Raw genomic sequence first — 12449 nt, forward strand, 5'->3', positions numbered from 1 at the left:
ATACAAAATAATTGATTTAGCTACTTAAGTGAAATGATAATTTTTCAAGTTCCGAAACAATTACTTTAAAACATACTTCACTTTTTCTCTATGTTAGACAACTACTTTGCCAGATACCTTAAATTTTTTATATTGCGGTAAATTTCTTCTGTGGAAGCGTTAAAAGTTTTATGCATTTCAGCCAACAAACTTTGCTTCTTATCTCAGTTCCTTTAATGCAGTAACTGTGCATTCCATATCGCTGGCATTTTCTCGTACGAGCTAATTGAATGCAAAACATCGTCGTGAGTCCGCTTCCTGACAGCCTTTTTCATTATTATTACTATTTTTTTGTCGATACATCGCCGACATTCACTTCACAGTGCGTATCGATTGCGAGAGTAGCATCAATTGCCCCGACAATGCCAGTATACATTTGTAGAGCGATATGCTGTAGAGTTAATGTGACGCAGTGGATAACGTGTCGGATTCGCACATATATTTTAGTATTAATGTGGTTAGGTTGGGTTGTTTTAGGGAAGAGACCAGACAAGGTCATCGGTCTCATGGGATTAGGAAAGGACGGGGAAGGAAGTCGGCCGCGACCTTTCAAAGGAACCATCCCGGCATTTGCCTGGAGCGATTTATCGAAATCACGGAAAACCTAAATCAGGATGGCCAAGAAGATAAACCAGTTCTCGCCCCACTTACACTACACTAACGGATTGCCTATGTTAGTTTTTCCTTCATCATTATTTTGTTTCCTTTGTTTTCGTGATACATTACGAAGGGTGGAGAAGGACGTGATATTTTGCCTGCGAGTTTTCTCCGACGAGACAGAACAAATGTATGAAAGCGAAGAATATTTTTCTCACAGTACCTGCAACAAAGAAAAAAACCACAGTACGCAGACGCATTGCGCAGAAATAAGTACAGTACGTAAAACTATTTAAAAAACGCGAAAAATATTAGCAACTTATAAAATTTCAAGAAACAGTGCCCAGAATGGGGTATAGAATAATTTAGCCTCTACATATCAATTCCACACAGACAAATAAAATTTGTCTATTAACTGCTTGTACAGGGGTGATTAGTAACAGTCTTTCCCACGGGAATGAAAATAAACCTTCGTATATGACAAAACAGATAGCGGCCAGTAACCTCCACCCCTAGACTTCAAAGAGGCGGACTACCATGTATAAAACATCTTTGTTTCAGGAAAAGCTAGTTTCACACGCATATCACTGTTCCTAGTGTCATATCTCGTGAACTGTGTTCGTACAATGGTATGATTTTGCAGTTACATTGAGTGAGAATATGGACACTGTCTGCAAAATGTGTTGACGGTATATTCAACATGAGAGAATTGTTAAATTAAAACGCTGTGCCTGACGCTGAAATTTTACTGAGTGAACAGTGAACATTTTTCATTATTTTGAGCGAGGAGTCAGCGAGAAAGTTTTTCTAAAGCGATTTAAATGTTTAAAATACAGGGTGATTCAAAAAGAATACCACAACTTTAGGAATTTAAAACTCTGCAACGACAAAAGGCAGAGCTAAGCACTATCTGTCGGCGAATTAAGGGAGCTATAAAGTTTCATTTAGTTGTACATTTGTTCGCTTGAGGCGCTGTTGACTAGGCGTCAGCGTCAGTTGATGCTAAGATGGCGACCGCTCAACAAAAAGCTTTTTGTGTTATTGAGCATGGCAGAAGTGAATCGACGACATTTGTTCACCGTGCATTTCGAACGAAGTATGGTGTTAAACCTCCTGATAGGTGGTGTATTAAACATTGGTATAAACAGTTTACAGAGAATGGGTGTTTGTGCAAAGGGAAAAGTTCTGGACGGCCGAGTACAAGTGATGAAAATGTAGCACGCCTCCAGCAAGCATTTGTTCGCAGGCCAGGAAAATCGACTCGCAGAGCTAGCAGAGAGCTGCAAATTCCACAATCAACTGTATGGAGAGTCCTACGAAAAAGGTTAGTTATGAAACCTTATCGTCTGAAATTGGTCCAAGCACTGTCTGCAGCTGATAAGATTAAAAGAATCGATTTCTGTGATTTTATCCTTGCTCAAATGGAAACAGATGAATCTGTCGTTTCAAAGATTGTGTTTAGTAATGACGCAACTTTCCACACTAACGGGAAAGTCAACCGTCACAATGTCTGTATATGGGGCATTGAGAATCCGCGGGAAATAACTCAGTATGAACGTGACTCGCCTAAGGTGAACGTTTTCTGTGCCATTTCAGCCAATAAAGTTTTTGGTCCCTTTTTCTTCGAAGGTGCCACTGTAACTGGACTACAGTATCTGGAGATGTTAGAGAATTGGCTGTTCCCTCAGCTCGAACAAGAAGCACAACAATTCATATTTCAGCAGGATGGAGCGCCACCACCATTGGCACTTATCTGTCCGTAACTACCCGAACGTCAACTACCCGAGGCGATGGATCGGCCGCCAGGCAGCCTGTGACAGAGCACTTCATCACTGGCCTCCAAGAAGCCCTGATCTTACCCCCTGCGATTTTTTCTTATGGGGGTATGTTAAGCATATGGTGTTTCCGCCACCTCTCCCAGCCACCATTGACGATTTGAAACGAGAAATAGTAGCAGCTATCCAAACTGTTACGCCTGATATGCTACAGAGAGTGTGGAACGAGTTGGAGTATCGGGTTGATATTGCTCGAGTGTCTGGAGGGGGCCATATTGAACATCTCTGAACTTGTTTTTGAGTGAAAAAAAACCTTTTTAAATACTCTTTGTAATGATGTATCACAGAAGGTTATATTATGTTTCTTTCATTAAATACACATTTTTAAAGTTGTGGTATTCTTTTTGAATCACCCTGTATATTGGAAGTCAGTAAGTGCTAGGTCTCTTGATTATTGGTTGATAGAAGTCTGAGTAATTTGCGCCACGCGAGCTACGCTGCCTCTGTACACACACACACACACACACACACACACACACACACACACACACACACAAACACGTGTAATACCTGTCTTACATTGTTAAAGCTTTAACGTAAGAGAATCCGTCTTTATGCGTGGTTTATGACATCATCTTAAATTTTTAGATCCGTCAATAATTAGGCCTACTTGGAATACTAAAAAAAATGTAAATGTCGTGTGAGTAGGGCCTCCCGTAGGGTAGACCGTTCGACGAGTGCAAGTATTTCGATTTGACGCCACTTCGGCGACTTGCGCGTCGATGGTGGGATGAAATGATGATAGTTAGGACAACACAACACCCAGTCACTGAGCGGAGAAAATCTTAGACCCAGCCGGGAATCGAACCCAGGCTCTTACGATTGACATTGTGTCGCGATGACCACTCAGCTACCGGCGGCAGACAATATATATACTGAAACTCAAATTATTAGTATAACTTCAACATTATGCTGGTATCAGGAACAGAAACTCAATACATTTCTAATTTATTAATTAAGATTTCCGTCGAGTTGCGTACCGTGTAGCAGTTTTATGAGTGACTAGTTTCGATCATTTTTCATTCACTCTCAAATGTTTGATAATTCTTTATGTAACTAAACATTTTGTATTTCATGTTTTGTTAATAACATTGTATCTTCTAATGTAAGTAATGGCTTGTGAATAAACGAAGATGTTCGAAACTTGTCACTCAACAAATTACTGTATGAAGCTCTGGCGCAAACTTTAATTAATAAATAACAAACCAAATTACTGTTGCCCCTGGAAGCCTTTAGATAGAGAGCGACTGACCGTTTTAGCCATTTAGTAATACAGATAGTAAACGCTGACGAACTACATGAGACTCCAAGAAGTATCTAATTATCAGCACCGCTTCGGTTTGCGTCTCTCGCTGTCTGGTGTCTCTGTCATGGTCCTTCGGCGTGCGTCTGTATGCACTTCCAGTGAATAACAAGCGGTCCGTGCATTAATATACCATTCTGCCAAAGTGAAGCAGTCTCGAACGTCTTTCTCATCGTAATGAACAGAATAAAGTTTTTGCTCATTCCCTGTGAAGACTACATTTTCGTAAGAACGCCCCTTCTCTGCTACGAGTGGCACTTGAGATGTTCTCCTACATGCACTGACTGCTCCTGTGTCGCATCCCTCTTGCCCTGCTCCTCTTTCTGGCGAGTACCCACTTTGCTGTTCGTAGCACGGCATTCTCTGCTGAGCCCTCCGAGCTTCTGCCATTTCGACCTGAAGTCCTTTGAAGACAACCATGTTAATATCATCTTTTCTGTGTATACATAATTCCTTAGCGTTTTGATGCAAAGAAGAAGTTTCCGAGACCACATTTATTTCTCACAAAGATAAATTTTAGTATTTTCTATTTTTACTTTGGTAAAAAAACAGGTAAGGTAATGAGCCCAAATTTCGTCCCTTAGTATGTTAGGACCGGTAGAAAGCCCTCGAAGGTTACGGAAAAGGTTTGAATTGATGTATAAATTCCTGAATGTAGTCTCCACTTGCAGGCAAGCTACAATTACATTTTCACTATTTGACATAAACATTAACACTGCAAAAACAGAAATACAACAAAAGTGTTCCTAATTTCGTCCTTCAAGAAACACTCTCAAAGTACATCAGTTTAAATGTATTTTTCCGTTCTAACACTTCGAAACCATTTCACTATTACAAATCACTTAAGGACCTCGAATGATCTATGTTTTCAAGTTAATGTCAGCCTTCAAAAGTGTGTCACATATGAATGGGTATGTATGTGTGAAGGACGATGTTTCGTCATACCATTCCAAGTATTTCGTGCAATTCATCCTTTTCTCTCCACTGGCGTGTACCCATATGAGAAGAGTACAACAGACTTTACAAATAGCGAATAAAATTATATTTCAATAACAGCTCCACATTTCGTTCCCTGACTATACTAATTGCACGACAACATACGACTGAAATAAAAGCCAATATTTGAGCTTAAATCAGTGTCCACGTAAGGAATAGCAGGATATTATTCAGAATGATGTACTAAATCAGCTCAGTGAAAAAAAAAAAAGAAAAAAAACTTAGCTTGCATTCTGAAGCTAAACGTGCTGCACACAATGGACTCCCTCAACAGAATGAGGTCACCCATGTGCACGCAGTTAAATAATAGTTACTGACTCCGCAAACCGTAAAGTTGCACGTGGACGGAATTAGAGGCCCTAACCTTACTGTCTCAATGTAAAAGTCCTGCTATAATTTTTGAAGTAACGCCCCCCCCCCTCCAGTAACACCTGTATTCAAAAAAGTAACGTCGCTATATAGCTATAATGAAAAAATGACTGAACAGTGCCGGCCGGTATGGCCGTGCGGTTCTAGGCGCTTCAGTCGGGAGCCGCGTGACCGTTACGTCGTAGGTTCAAATCCAGCCTCGGGCATGGATGCGTGTGATGTCCTTAGGTTAGTTAGGTTTAAGTAGTTCTAGGCGACTGATGTACTCAGATGTTTAGTCCCATAGTGCTCAGAGCCATTTGGACTGAGCAGTATAGTGTAATTATTAGAGAGATAGATAGTGACCCATCGAACGGGGTGCCTAAGAATAAATGTCTAAAAATTGTTGAAAATCAGCACAAAATACAAAGTACTGCGCAATTCGCTAACGACTGCAATGTTGCGTAACCTAATTTCGAAAGGTTTCCGAAGTTCTCGGATACTTCAGAAGGGATGTAAGATTTCTCAGTGTACTTTGCTTAGGAATAAACTCTAAGTATCTTTTGGTGTACCTCGCAATTACACTGCTAGTTTGAGAGCACTAATGAATGTAAGTAGTCGCGAAATGTATTTTCTGGGTTTGGAGTTACTTCTTAGTTTGCGAGGACGAAAGGCTTCTTTTGGCCACTTAAATGTTACAGAACATCGCATTCCAGTTTTATTTTATATTTATTTTTGGAACATAGGTGGAAAGGTTTGCAATGTGCCCGTAATCCTTTGGTCATGCAATGAGTATATATGAATTTTAAGCGCTACACCTTGGAATTCTTTTTTCGAGCTAAACAAATGTTAAGTTTGGCACTGATTTAAGTTTTTGAACCCTTACATTAAACTTAATAAAATATGTAAATGGGCGAAAAAAGGAGAAACTAAATACAATTTTCATGCGTTTCAATTTTTGTCGCTACTAACGATAATGAGATTTTTTAATTATCAATCCGTGAAAATTCACTTTCATGTGCTGCAGTGATCTGGCTACTGAGTAGAGTTCACAGGTCTACTTTTCTCTGCCATCAACTTATAACATTTTCCATTCTAGTCAGCGTTATGCAACCAGTGAAGGGATCAACCGCCGTATGTAGTTATGTATGATTATTACGGACAAACTGCCGAAACTCTGAAGGAAAGAATGAAAATGTTTGCATCAAAATTATATCGAACGTCGTGGCGTCTCGTAAGACAGTGGACGCGCATAGGAAGGACAGCGGTTCCGTGGTTTCCTTTAATTGCTGGGATGGTTGCTATGAAAAGGGCACGGGCGATTTCCTTCTCCCATGGAGAGCTTGTGCTGCGTCACTAATGATGACGACGCGATGTTAAACCCTGATCTCCCTTTTTCTCCTTTTTGCACAAAAATTACAGTTGTAGTACTAGCCTCGTTGTCTGTCAGAGGAAGGATTGTGCAGATGGATCCCCGGGCGACATAGATCCATCGTTCCGAGTGCACCATTACGCTGCCTCTTGGCAGTGTCAGTTTTCAGAGATAGTCCGACATTTTGTGACACTTTTGACGCAGAAATTAATGCTTTCATGGACAAATAACGGGCAGGTTGTTCGTGCTGCACGAGCGTGATCATTACGATAACGCTCTACACGTGGCTGCTTAGACGATTGTGTTGAAGGTCCCCTTTCTGCAGCCGGGACTGCGGAAATACGGTTATTAACTATTGTAATAGCCACCGAAGAACACGTTTAGATTTAGAGTGAGCTCAACTACGAGAATTCTACAGTGATGTAAAATGTTTCAGCTCGCGATTGCTCGCGCGTTAGAAAAATCTAACAGTTATGATTTTAGTGGAGTATTTTAATTTAAGTACATTGAAGTGTTGATCCAGAAATGCTTTCTTTGATAACTCTACCTGCAATCGACGCGTTTTTCGTCTGTCAAATGACAATTAAAGCTTGCTACACCGTTGGTCAAAAGTACTGAGCGCCCTAGATAACTTTGAGTGTTGTGAAAAATAAGTAAATGAAATAAACAGAAACAATTTTTTCGAGTTTATAATATTTATTAGTAATATAAAATCAAAATTTCGCGGGCCCACCCTTTGCCCTTATTATAGAAGAAATTCTTTTAGGCAGAGAGTACGCTAGCTTTTTTACAATCTTATGAAGTTATGGCGTTCCATTCAAGGTGCAGGCGGTCTTATTAATTCTTGACTTAATTGCGTGCTGCCTGACTTGGGCTTCAATAAGCCCCATAAATGCTCTATGGGGTTAAAGTCCGGTGATTGGGCGAGCTAGTTCAGAAGCTCGATGATATTTTCCCGAAGCCAAGTCACTGTGCTGTCAGATTTATGGCAGGTTGCGTTATCGAGCTGGAATTTAGCGCCGTCCATGTCTGTATCGAGAGATAGGGTCGTAAAAGAGGGCAGTAAAACAGATTCTACGACCTCTATGTACTTCGTGCAATCCATGCGGTCTTCACAAACGACCATTTGTCCCATGCAGCCCCAAATCATGATGCTCCCTCCACCGTGATTTATGATAGGCACACTCTGGGTTGTATCCCTCGCTCATCCGTCGAGAGACACAGGTCAGACAAGGTGTACCAAAACTCTGAAATGTGAATAAATATTGTAGAGAATTCTTTCGCCAGTTTTAAATTAATACATTTTGTTTTCTACCCAGATTGGTATGTACTGTCAGAGCATCAACTTGACAAACCTGCATGAATTTTTGCTTCATCAGACCACACGATATTTGATCAATTTTGTTCGTTTAACGTTTGGTGTTTAGAGTCCACTCATGTAGTGCTACTCTGTTCTTGTCAGAGAACTATGGCTTCTTCCTGGCTTTACGGCTTTCTAGACCTTTCATGATGTCGTCTACGAGTGGTACGAGCAGATACTGTTTTGTTAAAACTTGCAAACAATTCAGCAGAGAGATACAGAGACGTTTTCTTCCTTTTTTATTAACGATTCTCTTAGTACCATTCGGTTCTATGGTATGTTGTGGTCTGCTTGCTCCCGGTTCTGGGCCTGTTAACAAGCGACCCGGTCATGGCGAATTGCTCAATAGCATCTTGAACAGATCGGGGTGAACATTTTACAGTTTTCGAAATCTTTACCAGCGATTTCGCTTGCTCATTCAAAAGCTTTGTCTGCAATCACTTTTTCTAAATTAAGGTCGTTTCTTTTAGGCATAATGCAGCAGTACCACACATGTAAACAGGAAAGTAGCACTAGATTTGTGACATGTGTCCACAAAGAGCGAACGTAATGAACTGATTCGTACACAGAAAAAGGTTCAACTGACAAATTTTAGTACAGTAGATGTTTGATTGATGTCTTTGAGGTGAACCATTGTTTTTGACCTTTTTCGATGTTGACAAAATATTTTTTATACCAGAGGGTTTACTTACTGTTATGCACGTCTCACATATGCAACATTTATAGGGTGCTCAATACTTTTGGCCAAGGGTACAGTAGCGGCTCTTTTTAAAACAGAGCGCGTAGTTAGATTCTTTTCTCACAGGGGATTCAATACGTAACAATGCCTTCCGTATTCCTGAAACCCCGCCTCGCTTCTCTCTGAGACTGTTTCTTTGTGCTAGTAACATGTGACTGGGTGTAGGGTTTTACTCTGAATGAAGCAGTTGGGTACAACAACGAGTACGTGACATGCTTTGTCATTTGTGAAAATTTACGGTAAAGGAGTCATGTTAGACGAATGTCGCGGCGATTAAATCAGGCTGGTTTTTATGTTTGCAAGCCAGTCAATTGCATCCCACCTCAACCAGACCATTGAGAAGGAGGTCGTTGGTGTAGGCAGCATGTTAGGTTTGGTCAGAAACAATGGTCCAGAGTGATACACTCCTGGAAATTGAAATAAGAACACCGTGAATTCATTGTCCCAGGAAGGGGAAACTTTATTGACACATTCCTGGGGTCAGATACATCACATGATCACACCGACAGAACCACAGGCACATAGACACAGGCAACAGAGCATGCACAATGTCGGCACTAGTACAGTGTATATCCACCTTTCGCAGCAATGCAGGCTGCTATTCTCCCATGGAGACGATCGTAGAGATGCTGGATGTAGTCCTGTGGAACGGCTTGCCATGCCATTTCCATCTGGCGCCTCAGTTGGACCAGCGTTCGTGCTGGACGTGCAGACCACGTGAGACGACGCTTCATCCAGTCCCAAACATGCTCAATGGGGGACAGATCCGGAGGTCTTGCTGGTCAGGGTAGTTGACTTACACCTTGTAGAGCACGTTGGGTGGCACGGGATACATGCGGACGTGCATTGTCCTATTGGAACAGCAAGTTCCCTTGCCGGTCTAGGAATGGTAGAACGATGGGTTCGATGACGGTTTGGATGTACCTTGGACTATTCAGTGTCCCCTCGACGATCACCAGAGGTGTACGGCCAGTGTAGGAATCGCTCCCCACACCATGATGCCGGGTGTTGGCCCTGTGTGCCTCGGTCGTATGCAGTCCTGATTGTGGCGCTCACCTGCACGGCGCCAAACACGCATACGACCATCATTGGCACCAAGGCAGAAGCGACTCTCATCGCTGAAGACGACATGTCTCCATTCGTCCCTCCATTCACGCCTGTCGCGACACCACTGGAGGCGGGTTGCACGATGTTGGGGCGTGAGCGGAAGACGGCCTAACGGTGTGCGGGACCGTAGCCCAGCTTCATGGAAACGGTTGCGAATGGTCCTCGCCGATACCCCAGGAGCAACAGTGTCCCTAATTTGCTGGGAAGTGGCGGTGCGGTCCCCTACGGCACTGCGTAGGATCCTACGGTCTTGGCGTGCATCCGTGCGTCGCTGCGGTCCGGTCCCAGGTCGACGAGCACGTGCACCTTCCGCCGACCACTGGCGACAACATCGATGTACTGTGGAGATCTCACGCCCCACGTGTTGAGCAATTCGGCGGTACGTCCACCCGGCCTCTCGCATGCCCACTATACGCCCTCGCTCAAAGTCCGTCAACTGCATATACGGTTCACGTCCACGCTGTCGCGGCATGCTACCAGTGTTAAAGACTGCGCTGGAGCTCCGTATGCCACGGCAAACTGGCTGACACTGACGGCGGCGGTGCACAAATGCTGCGCAGCTAGCGCCATTCGACGGCCAACACCGCGGTTCCTGGTGTGTCCGGTGTGCCGTGCGTGTGATCATTGTTTGTACAGCCCTCTCGCAGTGTCCGGAGCAAGTGTGGTGGGTCTGACACACCGGTGTCAATGTGTTCTTTTTTCCATTTCCAGGAGTGTATTTTGCGACGAATCGCGCTTCACTCTGGAAAGCCATTCTGGCCGCCATTATGTGTGGAAAGACAGGGAGAGGGGGGGACACATTACACTCCACCTCTATTACGCATTTGCTGTTTCATGTCGTCCTGTGATTATTCCTATCCAGCAATGTCTCCGTTCCTCGTCAGACAGTGTATAACCACAACATTTTTTGATGGGAGGACTGTTGTTGCAGGTACCGCCATGGAGTCGTGGCTGACGGACGTGAAGCGGGTGCGCATCCCGAGGCCCAAGTTCGCGAGCGCGCGCTACCCGCGGGAGCCGCCCAAGGACTACTGCGGGGGCGGCGCCGCTTCGGCCGGAGACGCCGGGCGTCCCGACGCCGACCAGCAGCGCAGGGACGCCGCCAGGGACCTGGCGCGCGCCACCGAGGAGCTGCGCATAGCCGTCCGGGACAAGCTCTAAAAGGCGCTCCGGTGGGCCAGCCCAAACCTCCGGCCCTGGAAGTCTCGCAGGGCCCAGGTTTCCGTGTCGAGGACACTTTTTTTCTCTCAGTGACTGACTGATGCAATGCCTTGAGACCAGCGGCGCCTGCTTTCAAGCTAGGCCACATATTACCTCAGGGAAGCTGCGTCCGCGACTTCAGTGCTGTTGCTAACATTTTTGTTTCCTAACTAACAAACCAGTGACAAAAAAATAGTTGAGAAAAGAGTGTCTCACTGGCCTGCAGAGTCCCCTTCTATTTTGTGCAATGTGGACCCGATTTCAGTGTTAGAAGCAGTCATTACATTCATCAAGCGACCGTTAATGCGTCACCAGTTGGAAGTGAATGTGTAGCGCTACGATGAAGACTGGCGGCACTCACATGCTGCAGATTTTAATTTACGGACTTTACGACATTCCATCTGTGCTTCCAGAGTCACTTTTTTCGGTTTGTTTTCTTTAGTCATCCCCTTTCGTAATTGTCCTGTAGATGGCTACAGCGCACTTCCTAGAACTAACTAACGTGGATTTAAACAAGCAAATTCAAGAAAAGAGACAAAGCATCGCTCTCGGCAACAGTTGTTATAAGAGATTTCAACGACTCATAGAAGCTTGAATTACAGCTCCCACTGTTTCACAGCCGTTAGTGACGTAATTTCTCAAGTTCTACACACTACGCAAACACTGAAAGCCCGTTTCTCTGCGAAACATTACCTGACCACGAATATAAATCATGTCCATCACGATCGCCAGACCTCAGCCCATTTGTTTCCTTTCTGCGACTGTTCGTTAAAATTTCTTATCTGCAGTACCTGTAATCTACTTCGCCAAATTGAAGTAGTCGTTATAGACCTATTTCAGGGTAAAATGTTTGAGTTTTTAGAGGTTACGAAGATATGGCATAATTTTAATCAATTTAATCCTACTTCTACATTTATTTTGTAAATATTTCTCAATTACTCTGATATCTAGCAGTGTAATAAGTCGCATGAATGTTTTACGTTGTCACTTTATTTCCTACTGAGTATATGTTAACACAGTACCGAACCAAAAGCGCGAACGTATTTGTTGAGAACAATTTTCATAGTTTTATACTGTCGTTACAAGTTCACATACATTTTTAAACAAATGAAAACATATAATCAGTTGTTAACAATTTTGTACACACTAATGTAAATAAAACAAAAATAGACAATTCCTCCTCCAATTTATTTCCTGTACTTTCCCACTGCGAGTTTCGATTTGTAACGGTAAGTATAGAACTTCAAAGGCACTGTTACAGTAAAGAGTGAATTCTGGAAACAATCATTTATTCGTCATATATCTTTAATGTTTCATACTCGGGTCTTCTGCAACCGTGTGCTAAGTTTAGGAAGGCCAAAGTAATATCACAAGAGGGCTTTTCCAGCAATCAACATTTGTTGATCGTTCCAGACAGAGAGAGATCGAATAACTTCAGTTAACTGAAATTGTGTATCTGAATTACTTCGTAAAGATTTCTAGCTCCATCTGCTTTCCGGCAGAATAGTGTCTGTAAGTGCAAGTCAACATAGAGCCCAGTTGAAAATTTGAGA

At 43.1% G+C, this 12449-nt stretch overlaps 1 long non-coding RNA gene across 1 annotated transcript in view; it reads left to right on the forward strand.

The window, feature by feature from the left end:
- Positions 1–12073, forward strand: part of LOC126272463 (uncharacterized) — a 150707-nt gene extending 138634 nt beyond the window's left edge. Inside the window, exon 4 of the long non-coding RNA XR_007549225.1 lies at positions 10628–12073. This is a non-coding gene — a long non-coding RNA (uncharacterized LOC126272463). The remainder of the gene's footprint in view (positions 1–10627) is intronic.
- The last annotated feature ends 376 nt before the right edge of the window (positions 12074–12449 follow it).

This window comes from Schistocerca gregaria, chromosome 5, assembly GCF_023897955.1.
Source record: "Schistocerca gregaria isolate iqSchGreg1 chromosome 5, iqSchGreg1.2, whole genome shotgun sequence".
NCBI classification, from domain to species: domain Eukaryota; kingdom Metazoa; phylum Arthropoda; class Insecta; order Orthoptera; family Acrididae; genus Schistocerca; species Schistocerca gregaria.